Genomic DNA, 16,054 nt, shown 5'->3' with positions numbered 1-16,054 from the left:
TCTCAATTTCAAAGATGCTACATTTACAATGACGCAATTCCTCTGTGATTGGTTGCTAATGGAATACCAACCTTTGAAATAATTCCACACTTTGAAATAATAACTTCCACCAGGATCAGGTCTTAGCATAATCATATGCTTCTTTTGCGCCAGGGCAGGCATACATAATGTGGAGGCTAAAGGAGGTGAAACTTTCAGGAGTGCTGACAGATTACGAGGTCACGAGCCCCGTCTTTTCCTCTGATATCCGCATGAGAGTGCGGGTACAAGAAGGGCCTGTCCCAATTCTGACAGAATTTTACAATACGGGAATCCAATATAACGAGTCCTGTTCCAAATTCCTCCTCCACTCAACCAGATTGCAGCAGTGTTATGCCTAGAAGAGTGGAATTTCAGAGCTTGTATCTTTAATGCGATAAAACATCACATGGAGCTTCACACAGGAGACCCCAGAAACTTAGCAGAAGTAGAAGAGTTACGGGAAATGGCAAAATCACGGTTGAGGAAGAGTTTTAGGTTGGGAAGAGAAGTGAAACAATGAATAGTAACAATGTCAATTGTATAAAGTATATACAGGCGAGGGGCATTGATTGGATGAATACTTGAGCACATATAAAGAGACACTACCCCTGGAAATATTTTAGTTTAATTGGCTATTTCCTTTCATGTTTTTGTTTTAGTTACAGTGCCCCAGCAGGGCTGTCACCCCATCTCATTCATTGATTTTTGTTTAATTTATTGATTTTTACTAAAAAGAGTATAAAGAGACACTTCTTGACACCAGAATACAGGAGTAATTAAGGGCTATACGCTTGTAATGTTTCACTGAGTAAATCTAAAACTGTGCAAAGATTAGCTTCTAGTCTACTTCATCAGCTGGATATCAGGGATTTAACAGCAAGGTTGCTAAAGAATCTTCCTCTAAAAGAAATGTCATGGAAAAAGGAAATGTATTAGAAGCTACAATCTTAATGATTATTGGTTTGGAGGAAATAGGGTGAAATCTGAGTGATTTGTAAATCATTTTGAATTCAGTGCAACAGGCAGTATAAGGCAGCAAGGACAGGCTGATACAGCAATGGGAATCTGTCCAACACAACTTGGATCGGAAGAGTTTTGGATATGTTAGTGTTAGGCTCGAGCTGGGAAGACCAGGGAGGTAGCTTTGGAAGAGTTAATGAAAGTATGGATATTATGGATACGTTACCACCAGTGATGGGAAGGGCAAAGCTTGAGCAAGGGAGTAATATTACAGAAGTGGAATTTTGTGGCCTTAATGGAATGCATATGGAGCTTGGAATTCAACTCAGGATTCAACAGGACACAGAAGGAACATGCATGCAAGTAACTATCCCAAGTTTAAAGAGGTTCAGACATGAAAAAGGCTAAAGCAGCTTAAATTTTATAGTCTAGGAAAAAATGTCAGGGCTCACCTCTTTGATATATACATTAGTATACTACCAATTATTCAAGCATTGTGGATATATATATTTCCCAAGGCAAAACATACTTCATGTGATACTGATGAACAGCTAACATGGTCCTCACGGATTAACAGATGTATGAAGTGCCTTTGGCATGATCACCACAGGCAAGTGACTTTAAAGGTGTGGCCTGAAGTGATTTTAAGGCCTGAACCTTTTCCTTGTTGGGTGCGCGCCATCAGCAGTCCCAGGAGCGGTCGGGGGCATGCTGGCTGGCCAATTAATGGCCAGCCAGTGAAACACATGCTGGAAAGCTCAGTGCTGCAGGGGTAGGGGTGGGAAGAGAGCGGGCGATGACATCATGGCGGGTGCAGCCGAGTGCTTCGAGAGAGCTCCCTGAAGACAGACAGCTGCCTCAGGGAACTGCAGATAAAATAAAGCACAAGACAGCTGCAAAAAAAAAGTCTATGCGCCACAACCAAGCATGCCTCAAAGATGCTGTCCCCAGATATTTTTTATTTTATTTCCTAACGGAGATTTCATGCCACCCTTGGATGAGGTTTCATCAAAAATGTAAAGCCCACCTGGCCGACTCACCCGTCCGCCAATCGGAAGGTTGGATGGGCCAAAAAAGACAATTGCGCCATTAATGGGCTTAATTGCCCGTGGGCGCACTTCCAACTGCAGCGTGCGCCCACCAAGCAAAATATCGTGCGATGACATCAGGACACTTGCCCAACATCATCTTGTGATTTTACACCCGTTCGGACTGGGTGCACACCCGCCTGTGGGACGTAAACCTCTGCCCTAATTGTCTGCCTGCAAAAGCCAAAAATATTTTCCTAAAACATTTCAGTAAACAGTGCCTCATTAAGTGTTTTTTCAAATTTTCTGCACTTTGAGAACATCACAAAGTGCTTCACAGTCAATGAGTTACTTTTGAAGTATAGTTATTGGTCTTAGATAGGCAAATATGGCAGACCATTTGTACATGGCAATGACTCGAAACAAGGTGCATCTCTTTTGGTCATGTTCATTGATAATACACGTTGGCTCAGATACTTGGAAAATGCCCCAACTTTTTGAATAATGCTGCAAGCTCTTTTACCTCCACTTGAACACTCATTAGGGCCTCAAACTACCTCCCACAAGGTACGACTCCGTATGACTCTCCTGAGTACTGCAATAAATGTAATTCTAGATTTTGTGCTCAAGTCTGTGGAACAGGACTTAAATCCATGAGCACTGACTCATAGGATGGAGTGTGACCACTAAGCCAAGTTGACTGCAATAACTCTTGCATGGTTTTAGTTTCTAATCAAGAACGGCTTCAATGTTTTTGTATTTTGTAACCTTAGATATGTGTGCGTATACAAGAGTGCGTAGCCCTAGCCACATTCCCAGTAAACATTCTGCAGCACGGAAGTCCATGGCCTCAACATGTTGCTTTATAACTGGAGTTTTTGATTGCACAGCAAATGGTCCAGACTCACATCTCTACACCAGACTCTAGTCTTGTGTATTAAATAAAGTGTGGCAAAAGACTATTAAGGCAGCGTTGCACTGACCAGAGAAATAGCCAAATTGCAAGTACTAAGTACTAAAAATATGGGTTTGACTTTGATTGAGGTCAGAATCTGAGACCCTGTTTACTGATTCAAATGGATTTATGGAGAAATAGTTTATCTACTAGAGTTAAGAATCATAAAACAAAAATGGATAAACACTTACAATGTATATAACACAAACATTTATTTTGTATATTCAAAAACAGGCAGGAAAAGGTTCCCCCACTGCTAACATATCCCTTTTAATCGGACAGTCTTCAGTAACTTGCAAAAGTACATGATTTTCTTTTCCTGCTTTTGATCCAGGAGATATAGCTGGTAATCCGTGCATAAATATTCGGCTCAATCTGACCTTTGCCAAAGGAAAAAAAATAATCCTTCAACCTCATTCTTTTTGAAAAACAGTGGATCAGCAGAATTCCCCCCCCTGGAAAATATACAAGAATGATATTTTAAAAAAATTATGTATAATTACAATAAAGAAAAATACTTCATTGACAACAATGGAGCCAAAAATAAAACACTGCTTCAGGACAGGATTAATTAACAGTTAAATTTATTGTAAATTTTTGGAACAAAACTTTGACAAAGCAAAAACTGCAGATGTTAGAAATCAGAAACATCTGGAGAAAACATATAAGTTAATAATTCAGTTGTAGACTGTCAAGACTGGAAAATATTAGAAGAACAGCATTTAAAAACGAACAGAATAAAGTGAGAAGGGAAAGCCACAAAAAGAATGATAGCTTTACGTACGATATTATAACAGACAGCAGGAGACCTGAAGAAAGAAATTAAAGACATTTACAAGATATAGAACATGTAAACAACCAAGGTAGTGGAGAGTGGGGAAGGTGCAGTGGGGTGGGTGGCAGGAGAAACAGAAAATTGCCCTGGAAGAGGCTCCACTTCTATGATACTATGGTGGCAGGACAATCTACATCTTTGGTGTCAACCTGCTTTTTCGCTTCTCTAAGGCTTCTGGGCAACTGGAGCTCACTCTATTCATCAACATTCACTTTCCATGACAAGAATAATATAAAAGTTTATAGGTGGGTGACAATGACACCATGGATTCAGTCTACGGTCCTTACAAAGGGCACTGCCAGTGGCATCGCAAAATGCAATGAATGTCTTCAGTCTTCATTTTTTCTTGTTTAAATAAAAACCAACAAAATGGTAGGACTGGATGAGTCTGGGTCAAACAGGAGGTCTGCACTGCAGTGCAGCTTTGGGCTGCATTAGAGTGCTTCAGTTGGAGTTTGGTGAGAGACTTTTAAGGGTGAATTTCTATCTAAAGTGATCTTTCTTTAATTTAGCAACGGACTAAAATTTGCTCTTTGGTGTTGGGAGAAGGCAAGCTTTAGTCCGGCTTTAAAATAAGGGTTTGCAGGCTCTGCTTGCAGCTGCAGCTAGTAAATTAGTTAACTTGCTTAAATAGGTTTTTAGAAGCTAGATTCATACAGCATAAAAGCAAGCCATCTACAGTGCTGCTTTTGTCTGCACTGGAGTGTTGCTTTGGGCTGCATTAGAGTGCTTCAGTTGGAGTTTGGTGAGACAGGGAGTTCGCTGAAGAGAGGTGATCCTTTCATTTTCTACCTTTCCTCAGTAAGAAGAACAGCAGCCTTTGTAAGTACGACCTGGTAAATATTTCTTCTGTCCTTAATATTCTCTAAACTAGAGGTAGTAAAAGTAAAGGGAGTAATTTAAGACTAAGTCATGGCAGGGGAGCTCAACCAAGTGGAATGCTACTCCTGTGCGATGTGGTAAGTCAGGGACACTTCCAGTGTCCTGGGCGACCATGTGTGCAGGAAGTGTCTCCAGCTGCAGACACTAGAAATCAGTATTTCGGAGCTGGGTCTGCACCTAGAATCACTGTGGAGCATCCACAAGGATGAGATCTTTGTGGGATAGCACATACAGTGAGGTGGTCACACCGCGGATAAAGAGTGCACAGGCAGAAAGGGAATGGGTGACCGCCAGGCAGACTAAAAGCACTAGGCAGGTAGTGCAGGAGTCCCCTGGGTCCATCGCCCTCTCCAACAAATTTTCTGTTCTGGATACTGCTGGGGAAGATGGTTTCTCAGGGGAATGCAGCAAAAGCCAAGTCCGTGGCACCAGGAGTGGCTCAGCTGCCGGGGGAGGGGGGAAAGGAGAAGAGAGTGGGAAAGCAATAGTGATAGGGGGTTCTATCGTAAGGGGAACAGGTAGACGTTTCTACGGCTGCAGACGTGACACTAGGGTGGTACGTTGCCTCCTTGGTACCAGGGTCAAGAATATCACTGAGTGGCTTCAGGACATTCTGAAGGGGGAGGATGAACAGCCAGAAGTTGTGGTCCATATCGATACCAACAACATACGTAAAAAGAGGGATGAGGTCCTGAAAGCAGAATATAGGGGGCTAGGAAATAAATTGAACAGCAGGTCCTCAAAAGGTAGTAATCTCAGGATTACTCACAGTGCCATGTGTTAGTGAGATCAGGAATAGGAGAATAGACCAGATAAATGCGTGGCTGGAGAAATGGTGTAGGAGCGACAAATTTAGATTCCTGAGGCATTGGAACTGATTCTGAGGGAATGATGGGGCCTGTACAAGCAGGATGGGTTGCACCCCAGCAAGACTGGGACCAATATCCTCACAGGGGTATTCGCTAGTACTGTGGGGGAGGATTTAAACTAGATTGGCAGGGGGATGGGAACCTGTGCGGGCAGACACAAGAGAGGGAAACAAAGATAGGAATGAAAGACAGAAAAGTAGAAAGCAAATCTAAAGGCACTGTATCTGAATGTACAGAGCATTCACAATAAGGTAGACAAATTAACAGCTCAAATAAATGTAAACGGGTACGATATGATTGCGATTATGGAGACATGGCTGCAGGGTGATCAAGGCTGGGAACTGAATATCCAAGGGTACTTGATATTTAGGAAGGACAGGCAAAAAGGAAAAGGAGGTGTCGTGGTGTTGCTAGTTAAGGATGAAATCTGTGCGATAGAAAGGGGGAGGATATTTGCTCAGAAAATCTAGATGTAGTATCAGTCTGGTTAGAGCTAAGAAGCAACAAAGGGTGGAAAACATTAGTGGGAGTTGTCTATAGGCCTTCAAACAGTAGTGATAGGGTAGAGGATGGCATTAAACAGGAAATTAGAGATGCATGTAACAATGGTGCTACAGTAATCATGGGTGACTTTAATCTACATATAGACTGAGCAAACCAAATTAGCAATAATACTGTGGTGAATGAATTCCTGGAGTGTATACGATGGTTTTTTTTAGACACTATGTTGAGGAACTGACTAGGGAACAGGCTATCCTAGATTTGGTACTGTGCAATGAGAAGGGTTTAATTAATAATCTTGTTGTGTGGGGTCCTTTACGGAACAATGACCATAACATGATAGAATTCTTCATTAGGATGCAAAGTGAAGTAGTCCAATCTGAAACTAGGGTCCTAAATCTTAAAAGAAACTATGAATTTAAAACAAGGAAATCGCAGCAGAGCAATTAAACGGCTACTTTAGTTCTGTCTTCACAGAGAAAGACACAAATAACTTCCCAGAAATACTAGGGAACCAAACGAGGAGGAATTATGAAAATTAGTATTACTAAAACAATAGTGCTAGAGAAATTAATGGGACTGAAAGCCGATAAATCTCCATAGCCCGATGATCTACATCCCAGGGTACTAAAAGAGGTGACCATGGAAATAGTGGATGAGTTGGTAAATTCTGTAGATTCTGGGAACTGTCCTGGCAGATTGGAGGCAGCAAATGTGACCCCACTATTTGAAAAAGGAGGGGGGAGAGAAAACAGCAATTGCAGACTGGTTAGCCTAACCTCAGTAGTAGGGAAAATGCTAGAGTCTAGTATAGAGGATGTGATAACACTTAGAAAATATCAATGGGATTAGACAAAGTCAACATGGATTTATGAAAGGGAAATCATGTTTGACAAACCTACTTGAATTCTTTGAGGATGCAACTAGCAGAATAGATAAGGAGAACCAGTGGATGTGGTGTATTTGGGTTTTCAGAAAGCTTTATTGATGAAGTCCTACATAAGAGGTTAGTGTGTAAAATTAAAGCACATGGGATTGGGGATAATATATTGGCATGGATTGAGAATTGGTTGGCCAGACAGGTAACAGGGTAGAAATATGTGGGTCTTTTTCAGAGTGGCAGGTGGTGACTAATGGGGTACTGCAGCGATTAGTGCTTGGGCCCCAGCTATTCCCAATGTGTATCAATGATTTGGATGAAGGAACCAAATGTAATGTTTCCAAGCTTGCTGATGACACGAAACTTGGTGGGAATGTGAGCAATGAGGAGGGTGTTAAGAGGCTTCAAGGCGATTTAGACAGGTTGAGTGAGTGGGCAAATACCTGGCAGATGCAGTACAACGTGGATAAGTATGAAGTTATCCACTTCGGTAGGAAAAACAGAACGGCAGAGTATTATTTAAATGGTGATAAGATTGGGAAATGTTGATGTACAAAGGGACCTGCGTGTCCTTGTACACCAATCACTGAAAGCAAGCATTCAGGTGCAGCAAGCAGTTAAGAAGGCAAATGGTAAATTGGCCTTCATTGCAAGAGACTGGAGTACAGGAGTAAGGATGTCTTACTGCAGCTGTACAGAGTCTTGGTGAAGACACACCTGTGCAGTTTTAGTCGTCTTACCTAAGAAAGGATATACTTGCCACAGAGGGAGTGCAGTGAAGGTTCACCAGGCTGATTCCTGGGCTGGCAGGATTATCATATGGAGAGAGATTAGGTCGACTAGGCCTGAATTCACAGGGGTTTAGAAGAATACGAGGAGATCTCATTGAAACATAAAAATTTTGATAGTGATGGACAGGCTGGATGCAGGGATGATATTTCCTCTGGCTGGGGGGTCTAGAACAAGGGGTCACAGTCTCAGGGTAAGGGGTAGGTCATTTAGTACTGGGATGAAGAGAAACTTCTTCACTCTGAGGGTGGTGAACCTATGGAATTATCTAACACAGAGGCTGTGGAGGCCACGTCACTGAATATATTTGAGGAGGAAATAGATAGATTTCTGGACTCTAAAGGTGTCAAGGGGTATGGGGAGTTGAGATAGAGGATCAGCCATAATCATATTGAATGGCAGAGCAGGCTCGAAGGACCGAATGACCTACACTCCTGCTCCTATTTTCTATGAACTACTGATTTGAAAAATGAGCACAAATCACATCTGTAATGCAGGTGAAAATAGAGAACAAAGTGAAAATAAAAATGTGCAAGTATGCTTACCATACAGAAATCATTTGTCCCCATTAAAATCATCAGCACATATCATTGTATCCTTCACCAGAAGATCAAACAAATGCAAGCTATTGAACTTTGCACTGTTGATTATAGTTAGATTCATTTTTTTCAGTTCTTCAGGGTATTTTCCTCATCATCCAGTTTCATGGCATAAAATTCCATCACAAATATTTAATTAAAAAAGATTGGTGGTTTTCAAAAATTGCCAGGGGCCCTTTCTTATTAACCTGCAATCAGTCACAACACATAAGAAATATTAAAACAGTAAGCTTGCATTTATATAGCACCTTTCAAATCCTCAGGACATCACCACTTGGTGTGGTCACTGTGGTAATGTAGTCAAACATGGCAGCTAAAATGAGATAAATGATCTGTTTTAGCAATGTTGGTTCAGGGACAAATATTGTCTATGAGTCCAGAATTCCCCTTTTCTTCTCTAAATAGCAGCATATAATCTTTTCCTTTAGGTACATTAAAATGAAGGAGAATTTAACTAAGCAGTTGACGAAAATTGGTTTATTTTAAAATACATTCAAATTACTCCTGATAATTTAAACTCCTGATAATTCCAAAATATCCAATGCTTCAAAACAAGCAATCTAAATAACAAAGTGGCAATTTAGTGCTAGAAATCAAAATTATTCAATAATTTGAATTAAACTACAATAAATCAAGAACAGACTTTATGTTGGTAAATTGCTAGGTTGCTAGGAGAAATGCTAGGTTTTCTAATTCTTACACTACCTTGGGAAGCAGGTTGTTGTTTATTTTTGTGATGCTGTTATTTTCCAGGTATGAGGGTAACCCTGAATTATTTTGCTTGTTCATCTTTCTTTCGAAATGACCACAGCCAACACAACCTCAAATGGCTATTCTGATCTGTTAGAAAACCAAAAAGAAATATTATCCATTATGAACTGCAAGCAGATCTTCAGTATTATCCATAATTTAAGCTTAATCTTTGAAAGCAGAATGCATGTATTTGATCCTTTAGTTCTAAAGTATTTTTGAGTCTTACTGCACGGCAAGAAGAAATCAAAATAATTCCTCTTAGCTTATGTCACTTCCAAATTAATTGAACACTTCTCCATTTTTACCTCTTCTCCAAGTGTGATCATTGGGTGTGATCTTATTGGGACCTGGAGTCATCCTATGCCACACTGATGCTTATTTTTCACATCAGCACAAGCAGTGTGTACTGAACTGCACAGAATACTGCAGCTGAGTCATGCCTATATCTGGTACGCATACATATGCCTCCTGGCAGAACTGATCCCTCCCCCTATACTACCCCTCACCAGCCCAGGCATACCAAGGTCAACAGTAGCACTTTACAGCTACCACAATTTCAAGGATTTAGTGGTGAGATCAAAGCTCTTCCATTTTCATTTTTTCCCTCTTCACTTATTTATGACTACCTCTTGGTTCTTGGAATTTTTCTCAATTGCTGCTGGTGTGAAGCTACAAGCAAAAAAACTCAACTACAGGGGACTCAACGTTTAGAAGCTAAATGCAATTTTCGTAGAAGTCATGTGATCAGGCATGACAATACATCAGATAATCAAACCTTTGGGAACGCCTCCAGTTGAGAACTCTATTTACAGGTTCACTTGCTTTCTCAACTTTCAATTACAATCTAACCCTGACTATTCAGCGTTTGTACTAAAACAAATCATCCAAATCACCTGAATTATGCAAGGTGGAAATAAGTGTTCAAGAAAAAAAAACATGACCAGATATTTAGAATAGCTTCAAATTAATAGGAGACGTCCTGTTCAAGGAAGCAAATGGAAAACAAGATCGGAAATACAAATGTACAAGCGGAATAGAGAGGAGTAAATTACAAACTAAAATAACAATGGAGGTGGATGGAGAAAAGGTGGCAGAGGAAGTAAGTTGAGGGGCGGGGCAAAGAAAGAAGGGAGGAGAGAAAAAACCACTCCAGACCAGGTTACGAAGCAGTAGTCTTCACCCACCAGCAGCAAGGCGAGTATCCACCTTCACTGCTGGACAAGCACCTGTAAGGTCCAGATGCAATTAGTAGTACATACAAGCTTAGCTCCAGCTCACCCAAACAGCCTAAAAAGCACAGCGAGTCCAATGCATGGACAATGAAGGCAGGATTAGACAATGTTAACCCTCCCACTGACCGAACAGCCTGCTGACATTCATTGCCTAGAAAATGGCTGCTTGTGTCTGGTGACAGAAGGCAGCCAACAGCTGCAGAAATGAAGTCTCTGCCTGTCAGAGGTACAACAGATGAGGAAAAAATTGAAAGAACATAAAAACAATTCCATGGCAGCAGTTTAAAGCCCAATTCATGTTTTAATAACAATATTGCTATTTTTTTTAAGTTCTCCCATCCATCCAAAAATGAAAACTTATTTACCTTCCTGCAAGAGGCTTTGGTAGAGTAAATTGGGAGAAACAATTCAGGATGGCAAAAAAAAATCTAAGGAGAAAATGAGAATTTTTTGGAAATGTAAGTTATGATCTGGAATGCAAAGTCTGGAAAGATGGCGGAAGCAGATTCAATCGTAACTTTCAAAAAGGAACTGTATAAATACTTGGAAAGGAGAATTTTTTTTTAGGGGTGTGGGCAAAGACCAGCAATAATTGATTCAGAGCACTGGCAAACATGATGGGCTGAATGGCCTCTTTCTGTACTGCAAGATTCTGTTCTACATTACCTAGGGCTACAGAATAAAATGGTGAATATCTTCAAACTGAAACCATCTGCAATTAAAAGTTATATTCAGATGAATTAGCCCAATTTCTCATTCTTCCAGGATATTAACTTTCATTTCCTCCAATTTCAGAACCTGGCTATTTATTTAGTGCCCAAAGTACTAATTAAACATGAAGCACTTTGAAATGCTGTGCAAGTTTAAGTCACTATTTAAATACAATTTGCTTTTTGGGTTTCAACCGTGCTTTCTAGCAATAACAATGAGTCAGTTGAGGATTTATTCAACTGAAGTGAAGTAATTTCACGCACTACCTTGGCTTTAACTGTATACTAGAATTCAGTAGAGTGTAAAATAAGAAAAGGTAAAATGCTGGGAATAAAATTTAACACTTGTTGTACTTTATCATGTTACCAAGAAAGGTCATAAACAAGGAAGTCAAAAGCTAGAAAGGTAATTTTTCCCATCAAATTTATTCCTAGGATTTCAAATCATCCTTTGAATGGATGTATCTGATCCATTACCTCATCGAGTTTGATCATTTCAAATGCTTTTATGATTCAAATAAAGATGATTTCCAAGAATGATTTTAAATTTACATGGTACTAAATTCAGAACTATTTTGCACTTACGTAGCGTTTTACCTTAAGTATTTTACATACAATGGATTACTTGTTTTGAAATGTAGTCACAATTGTATGTGTGCACAAAGGTCCCATTAACATTAAAACAAATGAGGTCATATTTTTATTGTCGTGATACAAGGGGGAATGATACACAGGAGACAAATTCCCTGATCTTCATATAGTGGTATCTTTTATCACCTGAAAAGAGCTTTGATTTAATAATATTTGAAATAGGGAACATTTGACATAACATCAGTCCCTTGTTATCTTGGATATCTGGCTAGTAAATGCGTGAGTCAATATTGGGGTATGATCAGACAACATTCTGACTGGAGGTGGGAGTGCTACTAAAATGAGTCAAACTGATTTTAATAATCGCTCTGGGATTATTCTTGTTGCTTTTCTTTACACCCTTTCCAATACATGCATCTTCCTTTCAAAGCATGGTAACCAGAATCAGGGAAGTGTTCCAACCTGATGCATTAAACCGTTTTCAATTTTAGACATTGATAAACCAGTTGTATATTTCCATAATTTTCTGCTTGAACTCATTTCTTTAATTTAGTTTTGCCTTTTAGGTTCTGCCTATGGACATACACATTTTGCAACTGCCACCAAGAGGTGCAAGTTTACCCAGAGATAGTGGACTAACCATCTTAGAAGTGCACTATTGTAAATGAGTATATCATCTTTTTAATCAATTGTTAAACAATTGAGACAGCCTGACAAGTTTCTAAAATCCACAGTATTATCTCATGTGCGCAATGCAGCAAGGCTGGAATTACACACAGGGAAGAGGGTGGCTGAAGACAAAATGCTCTGAAAAAATTGAGACACAAGGAATCACGCATACATTATAGTGCAAAGTGGCAAAGTCACTGCAGCATGATGGGTTGGAAAATTGTAGCACTTATGGCCTGAAGTGAAATGCAAATATTTCTAGGCCACTTCAAATGGGTGGAATTATTAGACTTCATGTGGGTAAAAACATTATTTTCCCTTTGTTTACCTTTTATTGCTGTCAAGAACATGAACCAATGCATTTGTATAAAATCACCAAAGTGACCTCAGCATTTCAACGTTTCAGCTTTTCATTCAGTTAGTATATACAAAACTGGAGTCAATGGGAATCAGGGGGAAAACTCTCCCCTGGTTGGAGTCATACCCAGCACAAAGGAAGGTGGCTGTGGTTGTTGGAACACAGTCATCTCAGTTCTAGGACATCACTGCAGGAGCCCCTCAGGGTAGTGCCCTCTGCCCAACCATCTTTAGCTGCTTCATCAAAGACCTTCCTTCCATCATAAGGTCAGAAGTGGGATGTTCACTGATGATTGCACAATGTTCAGCACCATTCGCGACTCCTCAGATACTGAAACACGTCCAAAGGCAGCAAGACTTGGACAATATCCAGGCTTGGGCTGACAAGTGGCAAGTAACATTCGTGTCACACAAGTGCCAGGCAATGACCATCTCCAACCAGAGTGTCTAACCATTGCCCCATGACATTCAATGGCATTACCATCGCTGAATCCCCCACTATCAACATCCTGGGAGTCACCATTGACCAGAAACTGAACTGGACTAGCCATATAAATACTGTGGCTACAAACAAGGGCAGGCCAGAGGCTAGGAATCCTGCGGCGAGTAATTTATCCCCAAAGCCCGTCCACCATTTACAAGGCACAAGTCAGGAGTGTGATGGAATACTCTCCACTTGCCTGGATGAGTGCAGCTCCAACAACATTCAAGGAGCTTGCCACCATCTAGGACAAAGCAGCCTGCTAGATTGGCACCCTGTCCACAAACATTCACTCCCTCCACCACCGATGACCAGTGGCAGCAGTGTGTACCATCTACAAGATGCAATGCAGAAACTCACCAAGGCTCCTTAGACAGCACCTTCCAATCCCACGGCCACTACCATCTAGAAGGGCAGGGGCAGCACTTACATAGGTACATCACCACTTGGAAGTTCTCCTCCAAGCCACTCATCATCCTGACTTGGAAATATATCGCTGTTCCTTCACTGTCGCTGGGTCAAAATCCAGGAACTCCCTCCCTAACAGCACTGTGGTGTACCTGCACCACAGCAAGTGTAGCAGCTCAAGAAGGCTGCTCACCACCACCTTCTCAAGGGCAATTAGGGATGGGCAATAAATGCTGGCCTAGCCAGCAACGCCCACATCCCATAAATGAATTTTAAAAAAACTAACAACTAACAACAGAACATGACCTTTGTTGGATTATGCACATCATGGGCAAGGAAGCTTCAGTAAGGGGAGACAATGTCACCATCCTTAAACTAAGGCTAACATCTGAAAAGTCTGTTCATCACCTATGAAAAAAAAAGGTGATTCAATCCCAGTCAAGGAGTTTAGGATACTATTCTTCCTTAGTTACTTGGTATTCGCTCAAATTTGGATTCTAAATACAATTCCCAATTTACAATAATAAACTAGGATCAGATTCATCTCAAATTCCAACAATTTGATGCAATGAAACAGAAATCAGGCAGACATTAGCAGTTTATGTGAACTAGTTACAAACCCAAATGAATTTCTGCATGGTTAATCATTTCTCTTCGCCTCCCTACTCAACACCACAACAGGGATATTTACTTAAAAGGTAGCAGTCAAGATCCCAAAAAACCTAGCAACCTATCCAGTAGTCTCAAATCAGGAAGTGCCCAGGTTCAATTGCTTATCTCTGAACTGGCTGATCTTGGCTGATTCAGTGGAAATATGCTGCAGTCAAGAATCAACAAATTCAAGTGTCAGCTTGATTTAATGCCATGGGAATGAACGTCGCCTAATCCAATATTCCCATATCATCCCTCACTTTATAATTTTGAACACAACGAGGCTGATTCTGCCCAACTCCCAGCTTGCACTCTGGGTTTCTGGTCCCCTCCTCACTCTTTTTTCATTTTCTGCTTCTTCTCCTCAGCCTCCCGATGAATGTCAAATGCATTGGATTCATCATCCAGCAGTTGGTTGAAGTGCAGCCAAATGTCCCTTGCATGGCAGCAGCAGGACTGGCCAGAATAGCTGCTCCTTGACCTCCAATTACAGATTCTGTCTCTGGAGGAACAGCAAGAGTGGGAAAGAACCTGTGATTGGAGGAGTTGGAGCAGCGAGCGAGGGATACAAAATCTGTGATTGGAGGAGCAGCTCCTCAGATTGTCTCTCCCACACTTGCCGTTCCTCCAATCACAACTCTGCATTATTTTCTCACTCTGCCACTTACACTTTCAATTGTTCAGCACTGTTTGGACTAGAGGTTCGAGATATATTTAAAATGGCAGAATTCAAAAATGTCGGGAATCCACCAACAGTGGAAATCTTTCATCCCTGTATATTGCGTGGAGTGCAAACTCAAACCAGTGACACACACAGATGACAGCTGATCCTATTAATTGATCACCAGGAGATCGCAAATTTAATACCTTGTAAGTGAAATGATCAATATTGCATGCACATAGATTTCCAATTGTATTCCCCAGTGAGTAAAATACATTGTATGATGGGGAAAGCATGACATGTCTAAGCACACCCAATGCATCTCATCTCATCCTCATACAGACATCTCTAGTTCCACATGGATGTCATTTCTCAGTCTTCATCTGTACGCTGTCCCTTGAGGACATCATCTACTGCTACAGCATCAGCTTCCATGTGTTTGCTGAGAACATCCAGTTCCTCCGTAACTCCCCCCTCTGCGGCTTCCCTTGACCACTCAAGTGCACAGACTGACCAATCAAGTCATGGATGAATCAAAATTTCCACCGAATAAACAATCAAGAAGATCAAAGCCACAGCTTTAACCTCTGGATTATACTCAGCTCCACTAGCATCAACTCCCAATGATTTCCTGTGCCACTCAAGTACCACCAAACTGCACCCCAGGTCTTTATCCATCAAGAAACGTCACTGCTATGACTGCAACACTGCTCAGCTTGTCACTACCTCATTCTCACATAAACCCTTACCCATGCGCTTTTGCCACCTCCTGGTTCAATATTTCCTGTCCTTTTTGCTGACATTCTATATTCCAGCCTCCACAAATTCCAACTCAGCTGCCTGTAAATCATGCTGTACTATGACTCAATGATCCCTATCATCACTGACTTTATGTCCTTAAATGCATAAAAATCACCACCCTCAAAAATATTTTCATGGTTTTGCCTCATCTCTACAATATTCCAACTCCACATATCCTTCACTTCTACCTCTAGCCTACCATACACGCCACCACCTTCTATAACTCCTTTGCTAAAATCTGCTTCACCACCTTTATAAACCTTTGCAAAACTCATCTTCTCCATCAACTTTTCAACCAAGTTTTTTTGTTCCAAAATTGTTCCTTTAACTTTTGCATTTATTTCCCCCCACCTCTTCCAACTTCACAAAGCACCTGGGGATATATGCTACAATTAAAGCTTGTTTGCTGATGCAAACTGTT

General features: G+C 40.9%; 1 protein-coding gene across 3 annotated transcripts in view; it reads right to left on the bottom strand.

The window, feature by feature from the left end:
- Positions 1–3,159: 3,159 nt before the first annotated feature.
- Positions 3,160–16,054, bottom strand: part of LOC144673586 (cold-inducible RNA-binding protein-like) — a 45,764-nt gene continuing 32,869 nt past the window's right edge. For 2 of the 3 annotated variants that reach the window (XR_013574386.1, XR_013574387.1), the window contains exons 10-12: positions 9,025–9,159; positions 8,266–8,507; positions 3,160–3,419 (exon numbers count right to left, since the gene is read on the bottom strand). The gene's annotated coding sequence lies outside the window, so the exon portion shown is untranslated. The remainder of the gene's footprint in view (positions 3,420–8,265; positions 8,508–9,024; positions 9,160–16,054) is intronic. The other variant, XR_013574388.1, reaches the window with a different exon arrangement.

Source organism: Cetorhinus maximus, unplaced genomic scaffold (assembly GCF_964194155.1).
Source record: "Cetorhinus maximus unplaced genomic scaffold, sCetMax3.hap1.1 HAP1_SCAFFOLD_390, whole genome shotgun sequence".
NCBI lineage: Eukaryota > Metazoa > Chordata > Chondrichthyes > Lamniformes > Cetorhinidae > Cetorhinus > Cetorhinus maximus.
This window is presented reverse-complemented; position numbering and strand designations above follow the sequence as displayed.